Raw genomic sequence first — 21,327 nt, forward strand, 5'->3', positions numbered from 1 at the left:
TAGCAGAATAAAGTCAATTAAGTAAAAGTGACTTGAATTGGTTTTCATTCATTGAAAAATCAGTAGTAAAAAAAATAAAAAATAAAATAAAATAATAAATTCACCTTATTCAGACTGCTGACTCTGTTAAGATACTGACTTCACTAATACTCCTGGCCTTGTTCCTAAATAACATGATTTTTAATCACTTTATGATATTTTAGAGAGAAAAATCTTTCATCTCCTGATTTGAAATGAATCTTTCCAGTGTTGGTCACCATTGGATTTATGATCAAACCACATGGACACAGAAGTCGCTGAAGAAAAGAAGATTCTTTTGCTGCCATGATTACACTTTTAGTCAAAGCTAAGTTTCTGTGGGATAGATTCATTTATGATGAACTGTGGCATCTTCACAGTCAATTTTTTACTTGAAACATCCAAAGTTCACAATAGCAAGTTACCTGTTATTGTCTAGGTATGGTCTTTTTTATTGAGGCATATATATAACTGGAACAAAAGTATAAACCTGAAACTTTCTATATTTAATTTAGACAAACTGCAGTTTACTGTACCCCTCAGAAGAATTCTGTCTGCTTTCTTAATCTACCTGTAAAACTATCTAAAGGAGAGTACCGCAATTCTATCTGTAAATCGTGCATCTGTTTGCAAAGATATCTGCCACTGATTAAAGAAAGTTTCAAATATTCTGCAGTAAACATCCAAAATAGAGACAAATATTCTACATGGAATCCCTCCAGTTCTGAAAGGTTATAAGCAGTAGAAGCTAAATTTACCTTTCTGCCCAGAAAACATTCATTCTCCACTGGAATGTACAAGTGACATGATTCCACAGATTTTGGATGGGCAACCTCTGTACAGTGAATTCAGAAGAAACCTGCAAACAAGGAGATAAAAGGTCAAAAGGCAAAAATTAACCAGATAACCTTATAAGTCTTCCCAATAGATGACTAAGGAAAGGGTACTGATGAACAGTGCATTGTGATGATGGAAAGTCAATAACAAATTCAATATACCCAAGTACGTATGAATATCAGTTTATTTTCATGGCTCCCCCTCTTCCAAGTTTACTTTGCCATATATACTCCTGGATGTTTTCCAGTTTCTCCAAATGGCTCAATATTCTAGTCTGCAGAGCTTAATCATGTCTGGAAGGTCATTTCACACATTTTTTGTGAATGCGAAAAACTGCTGCCAGGCACCTGTTTTTAAACTTCTTTTTTTTTTCCTCCCTTTCGTTTTTCTATTTATGCCATCTGATCACATTACTTATATCCATCTCATAGCTCTAATTTAAAAGGACATTCCCCTGAATCATGGCTTAGTCTTGCCCATACATTTCCAGATATACTGAAAGAGAATATTATTTTCAGTATGAGGCTAAGCTAACAAAAAGAAAAGTTAAAAAGCCTGCTACCTGTCAGCTATTGCTACACCAAATGATTAAAATTATGTCTTTATAGAGGCTTACTGAAATATAAAAAACATCCAAGTTAGTGACAGATGAACTAGCCCAGGCAACCAATCAATATAAACTGAATCTAGTTTACTAAATGTGATTCGTTGGCACTACATAACAAACTGCACAGGCTGAACTATTGTACATTTATACAATGACAACTCCTAAGTTTCTTTGGCTAGGAGATAAGTACAGTAAACAAAATAGCAATTGTCACTATTAGTGATTCTCTTCTACTCCATTTGTTTTGTGTTGGATGGGGCCCTGGGCAACCTGATCTAGTAAATGTGTATGTTTGGTGGCCCTGCTAGGCAGGGGGGGGTTGGAACTACATAATCCTTGAGGTCCCTTCCAAGCCGGGTCATTCTGTGATTCTGTGTTACTGGTGAGATCCAGCCCATTCCACTCCTCTACTGGAGTTTAGAAACATCCTCAGCCTTGTTCATGCAACCTCTCTCTTTCCCTCTGTTACGAATGACACAGAAGAACAAAATAAGCTGAAATTAAGATGGACCATGACATGAACAACATTTCCTGAGTTGGATAAATATGGATATACTTACTATACCAATAAAACTCAAGTTTTAAAATCCAGAATTCTACCTAATCTAATCTTAAATCAAGGGAAAAAAAGGGAATAAAGAAAAAAAGATACATACACTTATGTTCTTTGCACCTTAATGTAGTCTTATTATTACTTTGAGATTAAAGTCACTTAAATGTTCTGTATGATATTTTTTTTCCACCAAACTGACAATTTCCTCCACCCACCCCCACTGTAGTGCATCATAAGAAAAAGTCATTGGTATCAACCATGGTGTCAGCAGATCAGATAATTTTTGCAGGAAGGTCCAACAACAGAATGATATCTATGTATACTATTTATCCAGTAATTTTGCAAAGAATTGAGCGTTTCTTTTTACTGTTGTCACACCTTTCTAATCTGAATTATTCTTTATTATTTTATAATAATACTGCTTTTTTAAAACAAACAACAAAAATAAACAACCCATACAACTAAAACATCCACAGGTTAGGTAATATTTACTTAAAGTTAATTACTTTTTGTCTCCATAATTGACAACCATTCAAAGTAAACATCAAAGGAGTTTCAGATGAGTCCCACTAAAAAGCAGGTAATATACACAAATAAGTTCATTTCAGTAATATATACAGAACTGTCAGAAGATCTCTGCTCTGTTTAGCCTATTTTAGATGAATTTGATAATGCAAGTTTGTCATGAGACTGATACTTCAAATTCAGCTTTCAGCTTGAAAAAAAAATGTTTTCACCCTGAGGAATGGAATTGTAATAAAATGCTGACAAGTCCTTACCATACCAAATTGTTTCTGCTAGAGGACAGACTTCCTATTCTTGGCATTTCAAAACAAGTGAATTTACATTTAAAGAATGAGGTACTATTCACATTTTAGTAACTGTAAATCTTTATAGCTTTTTCTTTTTGACCAAAGTGAAATAAATATCAACAAGCAAAACTTCAGACTCTTGCCCCCTCCTCAAAGATGAAATACTTCAGATTTCAGCTGCAAGGCCAGTAAGGTCTATCAAGCCTCACATGAGGGCTGTGTTTGAAGAACATTACACCTCTCAAAAGCAGAAAGATGCTTAATCTATTGATTCATAATCCTAAACCTTATATTTTAAGTGTAACTCCAGTGATTTACTCCAGTTACTCCAGTAACACCTGATAGCAGATACAGGTCCGTCCAAACACTCATAACTGTGTTTCCTTAAGTTTTCAAGAAGAAAAAAAACTACTTCTAATCTTCCAATAAATACAGATTCATAGAATGGTTTGGGTTGCAAGGGATCTTTAAAATCACCTAATTCCAACTGCTCTGCTAAAGGCAGGAACACTTCCCACTATACTAGGTGGCTCAAAGCCCCATCCAGCCTGGCCTTGAACACCCTGAGGGAGGGAGCATTCACAAAGTGTTCCAGTGTCTCACCACCCTCACAAAATTTCTTCCTAATATCTGGTCTAAATCTACTCTCAACCAATTTAAAACCATTTTCAATTGACCTGCCACTGCATGCCCTTCTAAAAAGTCCCTCCCTGGCTTTCCTTTAGGCCCCTTTCAGGTCCTGGAATGCTGCTATAAGATCCTACCAGAGGCTTTTCTTCTCCAAGCTGAAGAGCTCCATCTCTCTCAGCCTGTCCTTGTACAGGCAGTGCTCCAGCCCTCTCATCATTTTCAAGGCCTTGCTCTGGACCTGCTCCAGCACCTCTATGTCTTTCTTGTGTTGGGAGTCCCAGAACTGGATGCAGTACTCTAGGTACTCTTGGGTCTCAAAAGAGCAGAGAAGAGGGGCAGAATCAACTCCCTTGACCTGCTGGTTACACTTCCCTTGATGTAACCCAGGATACAGTTGGCCTTCTGGGCTGCAGGCTCACAGTGCCAAACTATGTTGAAACATTCATCAAACTGACACTCCCAAATCCTTCTCCTCAAGGGTGCTCTCAAGCCATTCACCACCCAGCCTGTATCTGTGTGTGTTTGGGATCACCTCAACCCAGGTGCGGGATCTTATACATAGTAGTGCCACTAAAAGCATACAATAGATACATGTATTCAGTTAAAGGCTAGCTTTTCCCACCATTTATGCAAGCATCTGCAATACACTGTAATATATATACAAGTAAACATGCAGACACCTGAGATTTATTGCCAGGAATATTAATTCCATTATTTGACTTTCAAATAGAAACCCAAATACCAGAATGAGGTCATAGTTGACTCTCCTGAATTCCGGGGTTGCAATCCCTACTTATTGCTTTGTTCCTTCCATGTAAGATCCTGAACTCCACTACCTCATAGTTGCTGCATACAAGGCTGCCCCCAGCCTTCATATTCCCAGTCCTTAGTTGTTTGTACCAACAAATCCAGCAGATTATACCAAGAGATCCAGCAACACACCTCTCTTCATTGACTCTTCCACTACCCGCACCAGCATGTTATCTTCCACACACTGCAGGAACCTCCCAGTTTGTGTGCACCTGGCATTTTTCTTTTCCAGCAAAAGCCAAAATGGTTGAAGTCCCCCATGAGAACCAGTGCCTGTGATCATGAGGCTACTTTCAGCTGTCTGTAGAAGGCCTCATCAACTTCTTCCTCCCAATCAGGTTGCCTGCAGTAAGCAGGTGTGTCACCCACATTAGCCTGCCCCTTACTTCCCATCCATCAACTCTCCACTTATTTGTCATACATCCCTTGCCAGAGCTCAATACATTCCAGCTGTTCTCTCACATAAAGAACAACTCCACCACCTTGCCTTGCTGACCTGTCTTTCCTAAAAAGTACATAGCCATCCATGACAGCTTTCCAGTCACACAAGCTGTCCCATCACATCTCCATAATCACAATGCCATTTGCCTGTTTGTTTAAATAAAGTGAGTAAAATACTTTACTTATGAAAGTTAGATTCACTAACTTTTGCTATTATTATTTTGAGGAGGTGGAAAGATTAGTGACAGCAATATGAAAATTTACAAACATCACTATCCCAATTATTTGAAGGGCCAACATGGATAAATGAAAAGGGCAGTCATCCAAGTTCTGCCTCAGCTTTCACAATGATAATTTTATTGAAATTCCCTTTTTCTTTAATCTTTCCACCACTTATAATGAATGAAGTTATGAAATATTTAATTCCAAATACCCTCTCATTTCCTGATATCATTACAATGCAAGATGACTATCTAGTCTGCTTTGTATCTGGTTTTGACACCACTGAATGGCTGCCTTCAGGAAAGAGCAGCAACATTTCTGTGGAAAATAATTATTTCACATTTTACTAAAGCAACTGACAGAAATGGGGGGGGGGAACACATTTTTATTTTTATTCTATTTATGGAGACTGTCCTCCATAAAATACCACTCTTTGCATTGCAGTTTCAATTTCAAAGCATCAAGGACTTGGACTATAACTTATATTTACTAAATATACCTTAATTAACTCTAATGACATTAAAATAATCTCTCATTTTTGTGTGACAACAAAATGTACGAAATGCTATTCATTCTTACTAGATTTTTTTCATACTACTTATAAAAGGGTCTTACATGATTACATTTCCCAATAGTGTTCCACACAGAGATCAAAACAAGCCCTTCTATAGAACAGTCACTTGAACGCACTAAAAGAGTATAGTTTTTAAACACAAAGTTGTGTTCTCAGTAATAGCTAAAACAAATTTGCTTTAGGATGTGGCTATTAGCAGATAGGGTACAGTTATTCAATTTGTGTTTGGATCTTATTTCCTTTTAGATTTAAGTGCTACAACAGGCTACTAATTACCAAGTGCTAGAATTATTTTTATTTATCTTGATGCTTTTAAAATCTAACTAAAGAGATAATGAAGGGTTAAATGTTGACATGTGGCTACACTGAGCATTGATTAGCTATGTGTATGCATACACACAGATATGGTTTAATGAAGCAGTGTCCTAACAATATGTTTATCATACTAAGAGCAATCTCCCTTTGTTATTACAGAGCCATTAGTAGACTGCAGCAAATTTATATCTCAAAGGACATTTAAAAGTTAACAACACATTACAACTGTGTCCATTTCACAAAAAGCCTGGTACGCTGTGTTGTTCAAACCACATTTGGTCCTGACAGCAATTTAAAACCAAACAAGTTCCTGCAAATCACCCTTCAGATGAGCATGCAGGGGGGGAAATAAAAGTCACAAAATTTTCATTGTCTTTTTTTATTCTTTGATTGGCATTTGTGCATACAGGATTTAATGGTTTCCCTGAGAAGAACTGAAAGTATAAAACCTATGTAAACCTGGAAAACATATGCTCATTAAGTGTTAAACTAAAATATTCCAATACACTCATGCTCTGGAAAATGAGAGTAAGCTTTTTAGACAACAAACAGAGATTTAACTACAGAATTCATTAAAATAAATTAAAGCTAAAATTTATCGCCATTGAGAAGTTACCATGAAAACACATCTAATAAAATTTTATTATGAATTTTGGTGCCTGAATATTTTGAGTAGTCACTGGAGACAAAAAGTGTTCTAAGGCTACAGCACAAAGCTGAAGGACAAACACAGAGCTTTGCAGTATGTGTGTCCAATAATCATAGCAATATCTTAGATGTGATTTATGAATGTCTAATTACTGGTGTTCTGTCCTTTATTTAATTTATTTTGACCACTTAAACTGTCTCAGAAGTGCCTATCCCTATTTGCATTTTAATGAATAATAATTGATATTTATTCAGCACATTCTGTTTGAATCTCAAAGCTTCATTTAGAGATTAATACTTCTTATAACCTAAAACAAATTATTCATAGATATTCAAGTTACAGGAATTACTACTGAGTAATACACTGAGCACTATGATTCAGTAAAGCTATTGGCATTGGTTTTAGCAGTTACTGGCACTGGTGATTGGGAATGCCCAGCCTTTATGAAATTGTATTTAGGAAGATGAAAAATTAGATGAAAAATTGAAGAGACTGTTCACTGAGATGCCTCAAGGAAGATTTCAATTTATGCCATTTTTGCCCAAATAAATTCTGTAAATCACCCACGAGAAATGAGTAGTAATCAGGTTTCCCACAGTGATACTGGTGAGAAGGAAAACACCATGATCAAAAAATGTAAGATATAATTTTACCAGAACCCTAGGCTCATGTAAGTTTACGAATTTTTTACAAAATTGGTAAGTTTATATCATGAATGACCATGGAAGACCAATGAAAACAGCAAAGAATTGAAGCATTGATTGCAAGAGGTTCTTCCCACCTGGATTAGTCTACTTGTTTATTTGATTTCTGGCTTGGAGAGTTCCCTTCCTAGAATCTTATAAAATATTCTTTGCTTACATGCCTCACTAATTTCAAAGAGAATGCTGAATCTCATCTGAAACAAGAGCTTCTGCAATGGGCCAGCCTAAATTTAAACACTCTCAAGAGAAGATTGCACACTGAACACTTCTGTCTTCAGATTAATCTTGTCTCATACACAAAATCTGAAAATAGGCATGATACCATAGATGCTTAAACTAGTCTCCTAGGCTTGGCAGCTTAAGGATGAAGTAAGTCAATCTCCAAGTAGTTCACATTTCCTGCCTTTCTCCTTTGCCTCCATCTGTACTGGAGCTTACAGTGCCCCACTCAACCACAGACATCTAACTGTAGACAGTGAGAAGAGAGCTCTCCTTATAAAAGATAATAACAAGCATAATATTTGAAAGGAGTAACATGACTAATATTTAGAAGCACATTCTGTGAAGGCATTCTACCTTAGAGTCCTATAAGCAGAGGAAAGTACCCTAAAGTCCAAATCCATAAATCTAGACAGGCACTATAAACATTTTTAAGAAATTTGGAAAAGAACAGGAAAGATATTAATGTATGATGTCCAACAGTATAACCTCTGGGAACAGGGATCAAATCCAAAATGGAAATTGGGATCAAGTCATGCTGTTTCTGATAAGAGAAAATAAGGCTTTCAGATAGCTCGCCCTAGATATTTACATTAAAGATAGCAACAGAAAAACAGAGCATAGCTCTCAGCACATTTCAGGTCACACTGACCAAATTCAAAAACTATATAACAAATTGGAGATGATAAGAAGATTTACTACTATTATAAACTGTAGTTTTTCAAACTAAACATTTTTTTTACCTAAATATCTTGCTGTCCATCAGACAAATTGTGACTCAGGGAAAGATTGCCAACAGCCACTACCAAACAGCTGACAAGATTGCCCGGGGATCCCTTGTACTAGAGTAAGGTTAAAGAATAGTTACTGTGCTAATATCTAACTAGGTAACTATAAAGCTGTATCATTTTGGCAAGTATTAAAAAAGAAACAGTGAAAACAGGCTACCTCACGGAGTCCTTTATTTCACCTGCTTAAAGCTTCTATTATTGACTGCAACTGTATGTTTTGCTGAAAATTTAGCTCTTACATCTCAAGAAGTCACAATCAAGAGATTGAAAATTGAAGATAAGGACAAATATTATAACCTCTGACCTACTTAGTAGCTGTTATTTTAGTCAAAAGGCTAATGGAAAAAAGAACTTCTATTGTAGCACTGTATTTAAAAATAAAGAAATAAATAAAAAATAATCAAAAATCCTAGGCTGTTTACAAGTTTAATAACTTTCCTGTGTAATTATTTTTAAATAATAAGTGAAAATAGTCCAAGGTGTACTATACATTTTAAATTAAGTTAAAGGCATATAATGAAATGAGATAAAGGAAACGAGATCATGATATATAACAGATTTAAAGCAAGCATCTAATCCATGCATAACATGAAAAGGTCTCTGGGCTCCAAACAGTCTGGAAGTCCTTATAATAGTATAATAGTGATATACAGGAATGTAATGAGTAAAGTCTTTGTCCCATTTCATCTTAATAAATGATTAGGGCATGAAGATGCATAATTTCCCACAGCTGGATCCCGACAGCTTTGCATGTTGGTTCTGAGAAAAAAAAAATTGTGATTGTTGTGGAGCTCATAGGATGTGCCTGCAGTAACTTTTTCAGTATGCTGATAGTTTAGAGAATGACACAAATAAGAACATATGATGTAGACACTGACGCATGGGCTTTTGAAGAGAAATGGAATATAAGATTAGTAAAAATAAATAAACCATATCCTTGTAAACTGACAAAAATGGTCTTAAACTAGCCAGGTAATCTTGATAGCCATGCATATCAATAATTCTGAACATTAAGATGTAAAGGAACATTAAGTCTGAAAGCACTACTGCAGAAAAACATTTTATCTCATTTTAGACTGTCAGTAGTTATTAAGGATGTTTTTAGATATCTAAAGCCATTACATAGCTTATTATTTTCAGTAGCCATGGGACTTTTCTGTGGAAGAAAAGTGCATTTTTAAACATTAAAATAATGAAGTAAGTGGCACAGAGCTAAAAAGAATACATGATAGGAAGTATAAACAGAGATGAAGACAGAAAGAAAATCAAGCAGACCTCAGAAGGCATGGCAATGTCTCTATCAAATAAGCTAATTTAAACATCCTGTTGGAGGCTTCCTGTGTAAATTCAACATTAACAAGAAGTAAACTCAGAAAGACCAAAGGCTATTACCATTACTGGAAAATAATAAGAACATACACAATGCATGATGACATCTGAGCCAGTTAAGAATGGCCAAGAGCTCCAAGTGCCCAGAAATCTGGTAGCAGCTAGAGGAACACTGAAGTTGGCTGAAGCAGAAAAGGGATGTAGAACTAGAAGGATGGAAAAGAACCAACACTAGGATGGACAAATATCTGTTCTATAAATATTTGCATGTGCAGTTCCAATTAAACGCATCTGTGTTTAAAATATGAAGAACTCAAGTCTAATCTAGAACAACACTTATCAGTGAAATTCTCAGAACTGTAGGCTCACTGGAAAATAAATTTTAAAAATAATAATAATAATAATTTAAAAAAAAAAAAAAGAAAAAGAAACAAACCATTACTTTGAGCTTCCAGCCACTGTAGATTTTTTCATGTTTTATACTGGAGCAGATGAATAATTTAAGAACTAAAACAATTCACTCTTCCTTCTCCACAACTCTTCTCCCCATGCCCCCCAGAACAAAAAACCCAAACACACCCTTCACTGCTGCAAGCATCATCAGAAAAGAAAAACTTCTAACAAACAAATAAGATATACATTGCTTTTATCACAAACTAGCTTTGTTTTTTTTCCATACCCTTTCAGTCTTTCTTCTGTATGCACTGAGATTTCATTTGAAGTTTTGCATATAGAAATTAATTTATGGTTGATTGACATTTCTCAAAAAACAACAACAAAAAAAACAACAACAACAACAACAAAAACACCTATCACAATTGAAGAAAATTAAAATCAGTCTTCACCTAAGCATTCTTTCTGTGCTTCACTGTACTGGAAACTTGTCACCATTTTTCCCCAAGCAATTTAATTCCATGCAACATATGAAGGAGATAGAAGCAGATGTCATTACAATGAAAACATTTTAAAAGGTTTTCAAGCTCTCATTAAGTTAAACTCCAGAGAAACTGAAAGTAAAACCTATAAACCACTTCAGGAACACCTGTGAGGAATTTTTATCTTCTAGGCAAGACAATATAACATTGACTGTACAGAGTCCTGTTATACCAAAGTAATAGAGCTCAAACAGCAGCTCTACAATAAAAACAATAGTGACTACGGTTCAATTTATCGATAAACAAAGAGGTTTGTTTAGTACAAACAAAAAAAACCCTGTAATTCAGAGAGAATTACAAATAAACACATTGTTTTCATAGTTTGAAGGAAGAATAAGCTTTTTGTTCTTGTTTTCTTCTCCAGACATTTTTAATCAAGCAAAAAAAAAAAAAACTTGCTTTTAATAACATCAAAAATCATGCTATCTAGAACAAACTCCAAATGTGACATTTTATTTTCTAAAATGCCAACAAAATTGATATTTATAACAATTATTTCACAATTCTTTGGGAATATCAGCCATCATTTTTTGAGGATATATGGTCAATTCTATCCAATTCCCAACAACAAACAGCCTATATAAACTGACAGTTCCAAGTGAACATGTAAGCCAGACACAAGCAGAATTTGTAGAAATTCTATTTATGCAGTCAAAAGTCTCTACATAGCATTACATTCTATTCTATATAAAGAGAAACTTCTTTGAATGTGGCTCGACAGCAGACTACAGCAATTTGATGTACGTCTGGTAGCTGGTAGTATGGGATATGCAAAATAAAACAATGTCCAAAAATTGATCATCAAAGATCATTTGGTTCTATTGTTCTATTAAAAGTAATGACTGCTGAAGTTAGTAGAAATAGTGACAGCACCCTATAATCTGTGCAAATGCTATGGCCAGATAAATGGCTACGATAGTCATGCATGTTTTCACTAGCAAAAGCAAAGTCCTGCAGAAAGACTTTGCAAGGACAGTTTTTGTTTGTTATTTTTAGTGCTCAAAATTGCCTCTTGTAATTCCTGGAGCCAGATGAGTAGACAGGGTGTAAATAAGGCCAGATCCTACCTAATGTCACTGTAACTGCAACGCCAAAGGAGAAAAGGGAAAAAAGGAAAAAAAAAAAACACAAAACCAATCATTCAGTAGGAAGAGATTGTGTGTTATCTGAGCTTCTAACAAAAGAGCTTTTTAAGCATGTTTGGGATGCATGATAGACACTCATCACAGTGCGTGTCAAGTCTTATACTCCACACATTTACCTCATTACATAGAGATAAATGGTGATTTTTGCCTCACTGAGAAGGAGTTCTTTACCACAGAGACATTTTCTGTAAGTCTATAAAGGCCAGACTGAAAATATGTTGTTTTTCTGCCATTAGGAATATAGTGGTAAACATATAGGTTTAAACAATAGCAAAGAGTTATCAAACAAGTAAAACAGATTTCATTACTTTGGGGTTATAACTGTCATTATGGGAGATCACACACTTCAAGCTTCTATTTCCATTTATTTTGGAAATCATGGAAATTTCATCCTTGCAGAAATGACTGGTACATATATTGGCATTTTCTGGACAAGTGGAAGATAATGAGCATGTGCTCCTTTTTGCATAAGCATAATAAACAGGATTTTTATATTTAACTTACTAAGTATCAGGACAAATATTTTATTACAAGCCTAACAAATTCAGGGAAGCTAAAGCATTTACATATACTTACATACGTACACAACTGTAAATATCACTAATATATAACTTTTAACTTTGTCTTGTTTATTTAAGTAGGTCAAGTCTTTAGCCTTGATCTGGAAATTAGTATCTCACAGACCTGACAGAGGACTGACCAGAATGTCTCCCAGAGGGTGCATCAGGTTTCCAAGGACCTTTTTTTGCCCTTCTTGAGTATCTTTGCTCTCAATTTTATCTGAAGCCTGAAGTTTGCTTTCTTTCCAGAGAAAGCTACACAAATGTCCCCCAAGGTATATTTTCTCCTAGTACTGTCAGGCAGGTATAGTATAGCTCAACTTGAGAAGGAAAGCATGCCCTTAGACTTGCTGGAATACAGTGAATGCATCGTCACAAAGGGATTATGGGCATTTTCAGTGCAGAGACAGAACAGATCTCATATTTGATTGAATTAAGAATCCAAAAGTACAAGCCTGTGGTTATGTTAGGTACATAGAATGTCTCTTATAAAATATTTAGCTACTTTTCAAGTAAATAAAGCCTGAGGTGGCCATTCCATGACAACAGACATATTTTGTTAAAGATTATTAAATTAGAATCTTCCACAAGAGATAGCATAGGAAATAATAGATGTATATACACAATAAAAATAATACAAAAGTAGATGTCTACATCTAAAACCACATAGTTGAAGTAGCATTCAATAAATTAAAAACAGTTTGAAAGGCTTATATTAGTAGTATGAAAATTCAGTGGGAAAATGTGAACGTATCAGTGAATCTTAAGTTTCTTCAGGTAAGAAGGAAGGAAGGTTCTAACCAAGTCTTGAAAAATTAACATTAGCCTAAAATGCAAGGAATTATTTTCATGTTTTTCCTCTTTTGTCAGAATGAGAATTTAGGCCATACTTTTCTTTCCCTAGGGAAGTCTTAGAAATGCTTATTGTCCCCATTTACCAAATATAGCCCATAGCAGTTTTCTTCTATTATGGTGCATACCTAATATTGCTCATGTATTCAGACTAGAGTATTTACTTTACTGAAACTCCTTTCAAGAATTAACTGATTAGTATGAGCATACAGCCTTACTCCGTCTGCAGAATTAGCATATCCAACCCAAATCAATTCCACTAGTGAGAGCTTTTTTGCTGTTGTCAGGCATACAAAGGACTTGAAAAACAATTCACCATGTGTGAGGTAAAACAAACAAACAAACAACAAAAAAGAAAAAAAAACACAAGAAAACTATAACAGCATTCATTTTCATTACACACAATCTTGTGATTTCATGAAAGAAGTGAATAATACATGAGTCTATTCTTCTCAAGGAAAGAATACATGCTAAGAGAGAATACTAAACAAATTCTGATCTGTACTGTATCCATGCAATCTGAGTTCACTGAACAACCTCTGACTGAACAACCACAGATATACAGTTTGGCTCATACAGTGTATATGTACTGTCTGAGATATACAACTCTAAATCACTCTCTAGGGGACACTACCTCCAGTAAAAATTAAGGATTTTAATTTGAACACAGTATATAAAATAAATGTGAGGTATGAAAGAAGTAAATAATTTCCTAAACCATTCTGAAACAAACAAAGCCTACCATTTGAAGTTATCTACAATCAGAGACAGCAATAAATGGTAGTCAGCTTGCTATGACATGCCTATAGGATGACTTCAATAATTTTGGGTGAAGCAGAACCTTAAATGAAATCATCAACTTCACTGCTAGAACAGCGTTCTGAATGTTATCTGCTTTTTGTTTTATTTTATTAGAATAACGATAATATCAATTCTTTATTCATATCCTAATAATCTACATCAGTATAACGTGAGACATTACACATTAACACAAACTGTTCGGAGATAATGGAAAATAAATTTACCTACAGATAACCATTCATTAATTTCTTGAATGATTAATTCATATTCATACAGATAATCAAAAAAGTAGAAACTGTAAATTCTATCTATTTCTTTTCTGAAATGTAATATATAAATGAGATTTGAATTTGTCATAGCAATTGCTACAGCCCTAGACTTATCTTGTCAAAATGCCCTGAGACGCATAGAAAACTCCAGGCAATTTTCCAGTGCCCTAGAGCACAGCTATATTCCTCTATTAGTTCTCCAGTAAGTGGAATCATTAGCGAAGACAAAGTCTTCATATGCATTTAGAATCAGATTTTAAATAATGAGAAAAAGGTATACAATATCATCATTTCCATAAAAATATCTTTCTGCTTTACTATGAATTACCTGCCAGACTGTCTACCTTTACAAATGTGCACAGCCAATCTACACAAAATGCTACATGATTTTAAGCTTTTCACTGAGGACTGTTGACAAGTACACTGACAAGCAGGGGATTCCAAATCAACTGTCTTATCACTCAATAGTCAAGTAATGACAATAGAATGACAATGTTTTGAATTACCATACCATTGGCAACCGGTTCTGTAAGTGCACTGTATTGAATTCAGTTTTACTATGCTTTCACTACACTGGTCAAGGAAGGAATAAATACCACAGCTATCTGCATAGTGCAGTTCCTTCCAACAATCTGAGGCTTAGTACATCATGCACATAGCCATGTTACATGACAGCCTTCCAGGAAAGAGAACACAATGCAACACAATTAACTGCAATATTTTTCATCCAGAAATGTGTTTATGTAGATCCATGGCTGCCCAGTCAAGGAGAGAGTGAACACCCCCAAAATGACATATAGCCGGGGAGAAGAGCAAGGACTGGGTCCAGAAAGAGATGGCTTGGGAGATATGGTGAAACCACAGGAAGACCATGGTCACATCAACTCTGCTACCTCTGTACATATGAAGAAAGCTGCCATAACAATCTCAGCTGGGAATAGTGTCAATCCCTGCTCGGTGTTGCCAGATGAAGCCTCTATTTTTGTAACAGCGAGATAAGGCATGGAATAAGGCACAATTGGTCAACACAAAGACATAAAAGCACCAGAGTCATAAGACAGTTTATCTTCACATGTTTTGGATTTAGTCATTGAATAAAGCCCAGCAGGAGAAAACATCCTCATCTCAAAGCTTAAAAGATAAAGCTGTCTTATAAATATTCCATTGCACTGCTATGTTAAGAATCTTCTACTATTATTCAGATAAGTTTTAATAAAGATTTTAATTACAAAAATAAGTTTGACTAAAGAGCACTCTTACTAAGGCAAGAAGCTGTGTGTTTGAAAACCCAACATTTCTTATCTTGGACTGGATAACTCACTAAACACAAGTATGTGCACTGAACAATGTGAAATTATTAAATCATTCACTGCCCTCTTGCCCTGCTGGCCACCCTTCTTTTGGTTTAGCCCAGGTCACATTTGGCCTTCCAGGCTGCAAATGCACACTGTTGGCTCACATCAGGCTTTTAGTTTGCCAGAACCACCAAGGCTATCTTTGCAGGGCTGCTTTAAAGGAGTCCTTCTCCCATTCTTTACACATTTGGAATTGCCCCAACACAAGTACAACACCTGGCACTTGGCCTTGTTGCATCTCACTAGGTTTATATGGGCCTCCTCTACAATTCGGTCCAGGTTCATTTGGACGGCATCCATTCCTTCTATTCTCAGCTGCACTACTAAACTTAAAATCATCCACAAACTTGTTGAGGGTGCGGTCAGTCCCAATCTCTAGATCATTGATAAAGATGTTAAAGAGCACTGGTACCATACCAGAACCGCTAGGAGTCACTTTCATTACCATCAATGCTACATTACCGACTGCAGTCTTATATTTTCCTGAGCAACTGGACAGGTAACCATCTGGTTATATGCAGAACGAAAAGTGCATTTTTCAAAAACACCTAGGTTTAGAGAGTAAAACAAGAGATACAGTATTTATCATAACTACCAATTTTTAAGAGCACTTTGCTTCAATTAGACATGCCTGGTTTGTTGTTCCTATCTTGGGGGAAAAAGAATAAGTAATAAATAAAATCCCCACTATAGCATGGAGTGTAGTGAATTTTAAATGAACCCCGCTGAGTTACACCCAATGGCAGTATCACTGTAACCTGAATTGAGAACACAATCTGAAAAAGATTTATAGTTAAATAGAATACACCTATTTACATGTACAGCAATGAAAAAGGTCTAGATCTTTGATTAAACACAGTTCAGGAAAGCAATCTGATTGTTTTTCTTTCACTCACATACTATCAAGATAGAAAACTACTTGAAGGTGGGGAGTGTGTGGGAAAATATTCAAAGATTACACATCATATTAGTAATACTTATTAATTCAATGCTGTTAGCATTCAGCAGTCACTCAATTTTCTATCACTAATTTTAACACAGTATTACTCTTCTTGTAATGAAATACACTACATTTTGAACTGACATGTCCATGTACTCTAGAAAACGCAGCAATCTAACAAAACAACAACAAAAATTCTGCTGTCTCTTCTCCCTCGTAGTCAGCTGCAATCTAATGACAACTTTTGTTCCAGATCCTCAAAGTCAAGGAGCTTTTCTGGGACGTCCTAATTAAATTTATTTGCCATGGCCCATTTTTAAAGGTTCAAATTACATGTTTTTGAGAGATGAATGACAGATGGGAATTCAAACATTATGGACAGTCATTTTGTTGATTACTTACATTCTACTGAATCACTGAATTTTTTTCATTAGCTTTCTTTTGGGTTTTTTTCAAAAAGACTTGTCACAAAATTCTTTCAGCTTTTTGGTAGTTATAAGAAGCCTTAAGACTGAATTATATTAATTCTGAAAATTCCTGTAAGGTTTCATATCAATTCAGATTTCTACACCTTTGATTAAAGCAACTGATGAAGCAAAGAGGAATATATAAATGGCTTTGACAATAAAAATCAAACTTAACTAAAAAAGAAAGGTTTTCAGTCATTAAAAAATGGTTTTTTTTCTTTAATATATTTGCTAAAAAGACACAACTTGAAAGTGGAAAGTAAGCAGAATTTTGGCTTAAGAAGTGTTACAGACTTAAAAATGACACTACTAAGATGGTTAAATAAATTTATATTCAAATTTATATTTCAGGAAGAAATGTGCACCACTTAAATGACTTATGTATTATGAAATTTGGTACTAGTGAAAACAACTGCAAAAATGAGACCAAAAATAAAGCTTTTGAATGACACGGATGTATCACAACATGGTCTCTCTTGTATACAATCATTCAAACACACATTAATATCCACAACCACGTCTGATTTCTGACACGTGCGATTATTCTTTGAAGAAAGAAACTAGAACACTTGCCTTACATCTGTCTTTGGTCGAAAAGATCCCAGTTAAACTCACGTTTCCAGATAATCAACCATCTGTAAAAGCAGCCTGCTCCCAAATTATTACAGACTTGCATTTTCATGTTCCTTCTTGAAAAATTGATAGAATTTATTTTTGTAACCTTGAGAACTACAGACAATTCAACACCTATAAAGCACCTATAAAGAGCTCAGACAAGCAAGCTATCTCATACCAAATCTGGTCAAAGGCACTAGATATTTGCATGACCATAACCAAATACTATGATTGAGCATATCTTCATAGATAACTTTAAGGGCTCAGCAAAGTCTGAATATTCATCAGGATTAATGACAGTCATTCTCAATATATTAACTTCATCTACTCCATGGTTCTCACTACAAAAGACCAAGAGTCCTTACATCCCATTGAAAGGCATGATTTTATACATCAAAACCATTAACTGCAGGTGCAGAAGAGTCAAAGACCTGAGATTTTTAGAAGTTTTAGGATTTTTAAGATTTAAGATTCTTTAAATTGGTGAAAGATGGTTTTGAAGGATGGAAAATTCAGTAGATAAGGAGTTTAATGGATGGCCTAGAACCATCAGCTACAAATCTCTGGACTATCTCCAGGTGGAGGCTAGTGTTGAGTGGTGTCCCTCAGGGGTCAGTCTAAGGACCAGTGCTCTTCAACATCTTTATTTTGTTATGAGAAGGAGGAGCAGCAAGGTGAGGGCTGGCCTGCTCAGATGTAATATCAGAAAATTTGCAGATGACACTATGCTCAGTGGTGCAGTTGATAGAACAGAAGGAAGGGATGCTATCCAAAGGAGCTTGGACAAGCTTGAGAAGTGGCCTTAACAAGGGTCAACAAGGTCAAATACAAGGTGTTGCACTTAGGACAGGGCAGTTCTGGGTATGGGTATAGACTGGCAGAACTGATTGAGGGCAGTGTGTATTTGCAGCCTGGAAAGCCAACTACATTCTGGACAGCATACAAAGAGGGGTGGCCAACAGTGTGAGGGAGGGGATTGTCCGTCTCTACTCTACCCTCATGAAGCCCCAAATGGAGGACTGTGCCCATGCCTGAAGCCCCCAGCACAAGACATGGAGTTGCTAGTCCACAGTAGGATCATGAAGATGATCAGAGGGCTGGAGCACCTCTCGTATGAAGAAAGGTTTGAGGGAACTGATACTTCGCAACCTGGAGGAGAGAAGGCTCTGTGGAGACGTTGCTGAGGCATTCCAGTACTTACAGGTAACTTAAGAACAGCAGGGAAACCAACTTATTACATAGTCTAGCAGTGATAAGACAACGGGGAATTGTTTTCATCTAAAAGAGGGGATCTCGATTGGATGTTCAGAGGAAATTCTTTAATCAAAGTGTGGTAAAACACTCCCTGATAAAATAGAACAGACTGTCCAGAGATGCTGTGAATGCCCCATCCCTGGATGCATTCAAGGCCAAATTAGATGGGGCAACCTGACCTAATGGGTGGCAGCCCTGCCCATAGCAGGGGGTTAGAACTGGATGATCCCTAAGATCCCTTTCAATTTAAGCCATTCTATGATTCCAAGTATTGGTGAGAGCAACCTAATTCCTGAATGATCTCATTTATGTAATGTAGCAGACTTATTAAGGAGCTAAACCATTTTCAAAACAGTTTATTTTCACTTGCTCTTTTCTTAGCACCACAGCATGACTGTGTTCAGCTAACGCTCTGTGACAGATTTCGCCTGCTGCAAATTACTCTAAGGAAGAGAGACTTCATGGCATGCTGCTCTTGTGACTTCAAAGCAAATTAAACTGATTTGATACTGAAAAAACAAAATAAGGCCAGCAGCACTGATGGGACTCTTAGGGGGACACAGTCCATGCCAGCAAGCCAAGATGCAAAGCACAGTACTGCAGGCTGGAGGAAGAATGAAGGTCTCAGCTACCCACACACTTGAGGTCTGAGGCATGGAGAACCAATTAAATGGCAGTGATATCACACCCTGGGGAGCTAAGGGGCAAAAAAAGCACCAAAAATCAAGAGGCACAATGAAAAACAACCAAAAAAAAAATTTTTTTCACAGTGAGGTTCTTGGCTTGGTTAATGAGGCTGAAGAGGAATTAGCAATGCAACACTGGCTTCTTCAAGATTCCAGGCATGGATTCATTTGGGAAACTTAACACATAGTACTTAACTTGAAATCAGACAATCACATGAGATAACAAAATTTCAGAAGAGAATTAATTTTTTGCTCTTCCTACTCTATTTTGTATTCAAGCTGGAGGGAAACTTGTAGCAAGAACAGCCTACAGATGGAAAATAGCTCAGGTCTCATTTAGAGTTTAAGAAGTGCTCAGCACTTTCTGTACAACTTCTGGTTGAGTTAAAGCAAAGGCAGGATGTTAATCTCATTCACAAAGGGCCACAAGGGACCTTTAAATATATGCCATATTACACCTTCAAAGAACATGTTCATTTTTACAAGTCTGAAACCAGCAAGAGTACAAGCTGATTTCTGTGGAGTTAATAAAAATGCAGTAAAATTACCACCATTCTTTTCCAGAGGAAAAAAAAAAAAAAAAAAAGTTAAATTCTCCCCTCGCAACTTCAGTTCAATGTGATTTAATAAAGACTGGAATTTTTTTATCATACTTCTATTTTCTAATTATCTCTCACATGAGAAACGCTCCAAGACTCTTTCATTTCTCCATCTTAATTATTTTATTTCTAATACCAACTAGGAAAAACTATTTGCACAGAAACAGGATTCCCAGACTAGCAGAGCAGCAAAAGCTCACTTGAACTTCTCTGCTTTTCCCCATAATTTCACATTTAGATAAAAAGCTACAGAGAAAATAGTGCCCATGACAACAGCGCAGCATTTCTGGCTCCGTCTTGGCTTCTTTCTGAGGCCAAAAGTAGAAATGGCAACAGCCTCAGCCCCACAGATGTTTGGCTTTCTAATTGCCTATAAGAGCTTTTAATCCTGTGCCGCCCTGACAAAAGCTGGTTAACAGACATCACACCAGGAAGCACAAGTCTTTCTGCTGGTAGGCAAGATAAAATCAAGAACAGATAATATGCATGTGTATTTTCATCGTTACTAAAACTCTTCAGACTGCCTTGACAGCATTATTTTTATTGGAACTCATTAGGAAAAGAAACACATTCAGTAAATGGGACTATTTTTGGAAATATGCAAACATTTCATTCCCCTCCTAAGAGGCAACAACTTTTCTCAGTATGAAACAAAGTACAGTTACTTAAACAAGCCCAACCAATGCTTTGCAGTTTATTCTTTTTAAAATCAAAGACAGATGTGCTCTAGTTCAACATTAATTATCATCAATAATGCAAGAGAGGCCACAGTAAATAAAAACAGAGTATCAACAAGCACATATTTCGGCAAAAAAAAAAAAAAACAAAAAAAACAAAAAAACCAGTAACAATAAATAAACCACCTAGTTCTCATCTCCAGCTGCTTGCAGCTGGAAACACTGTGGTGCAGGGTGGAGTAATGTTAGCTCAATCTCACGTGCCTCTCATCAGCTCCAACTATATTGTGAAAGAAAAGTGACATTCAGATTTCAAGATATTTTTAAAACTCTTCTAGTTTGCATAAATACAGAGGGTATTGTTCTCCTTTTATTGCATTTATTCTGTTTACATGTCCTCTCAGCTGAAAAGAAATTGCTTTGAGACTTTCTTGTTTATTTGGAAAGTCCAGTATTCCTTAAATCTGTTGTTCAGACACAGCTAAATCCTTTCCTGAAGTGTACTCAGCACACAGAGGCTCTTTGTTGCACTTGACTGCTAGAAAAACAAGAAGCAAGAATGTCCTAACTCACCATGGGCAAACAGCCATATTTTAATAATGCTTATAAATTCACAGCTTGGAAGGACACCAACAGACACAACCATCAGTGGTGGTAACAC

General features: G+C 36.0%; 1 protein-coding gene across 7 annotated transcripts in view; it reads right to left on the minus strand.

The window, feature by feature from the left end:
* Nucleotides 1-21,327, minus strand: part of THSD7A (thrombospondin type 1 domain containing 7A) — a 258,813-nt gene that overhangs the window by 225,842 nt on the left and 11,644 nt on the right. For all 7 annotated transcript variants that reach the window (XM_015853613.2, XM_015853618.2, XM_015853619.2 and 4 more), the window contains exon 2: nt 777-877. The gene's annotated coding sequence lies outside the window, so the exon portion shown is untranslated. The remainder of the gene's footprint in view (nt 1-776; nt 878-21,327) is intronic.

This window comes from Coturnix japonica, chromosome 2, assembly GCF_001577835.2.
Source record: "Coturnix japonica isolate 7356 chromosome 2, Coturnix japonica 2.1, whole genome shotgun sequence".
Taxonomy (NCBI): domain Eukaryota; kingdom Metazoa; phylum Chordata; class Aves; order Galliformes; family Phasianidae; genus Coturnix; species Coturnix japonica.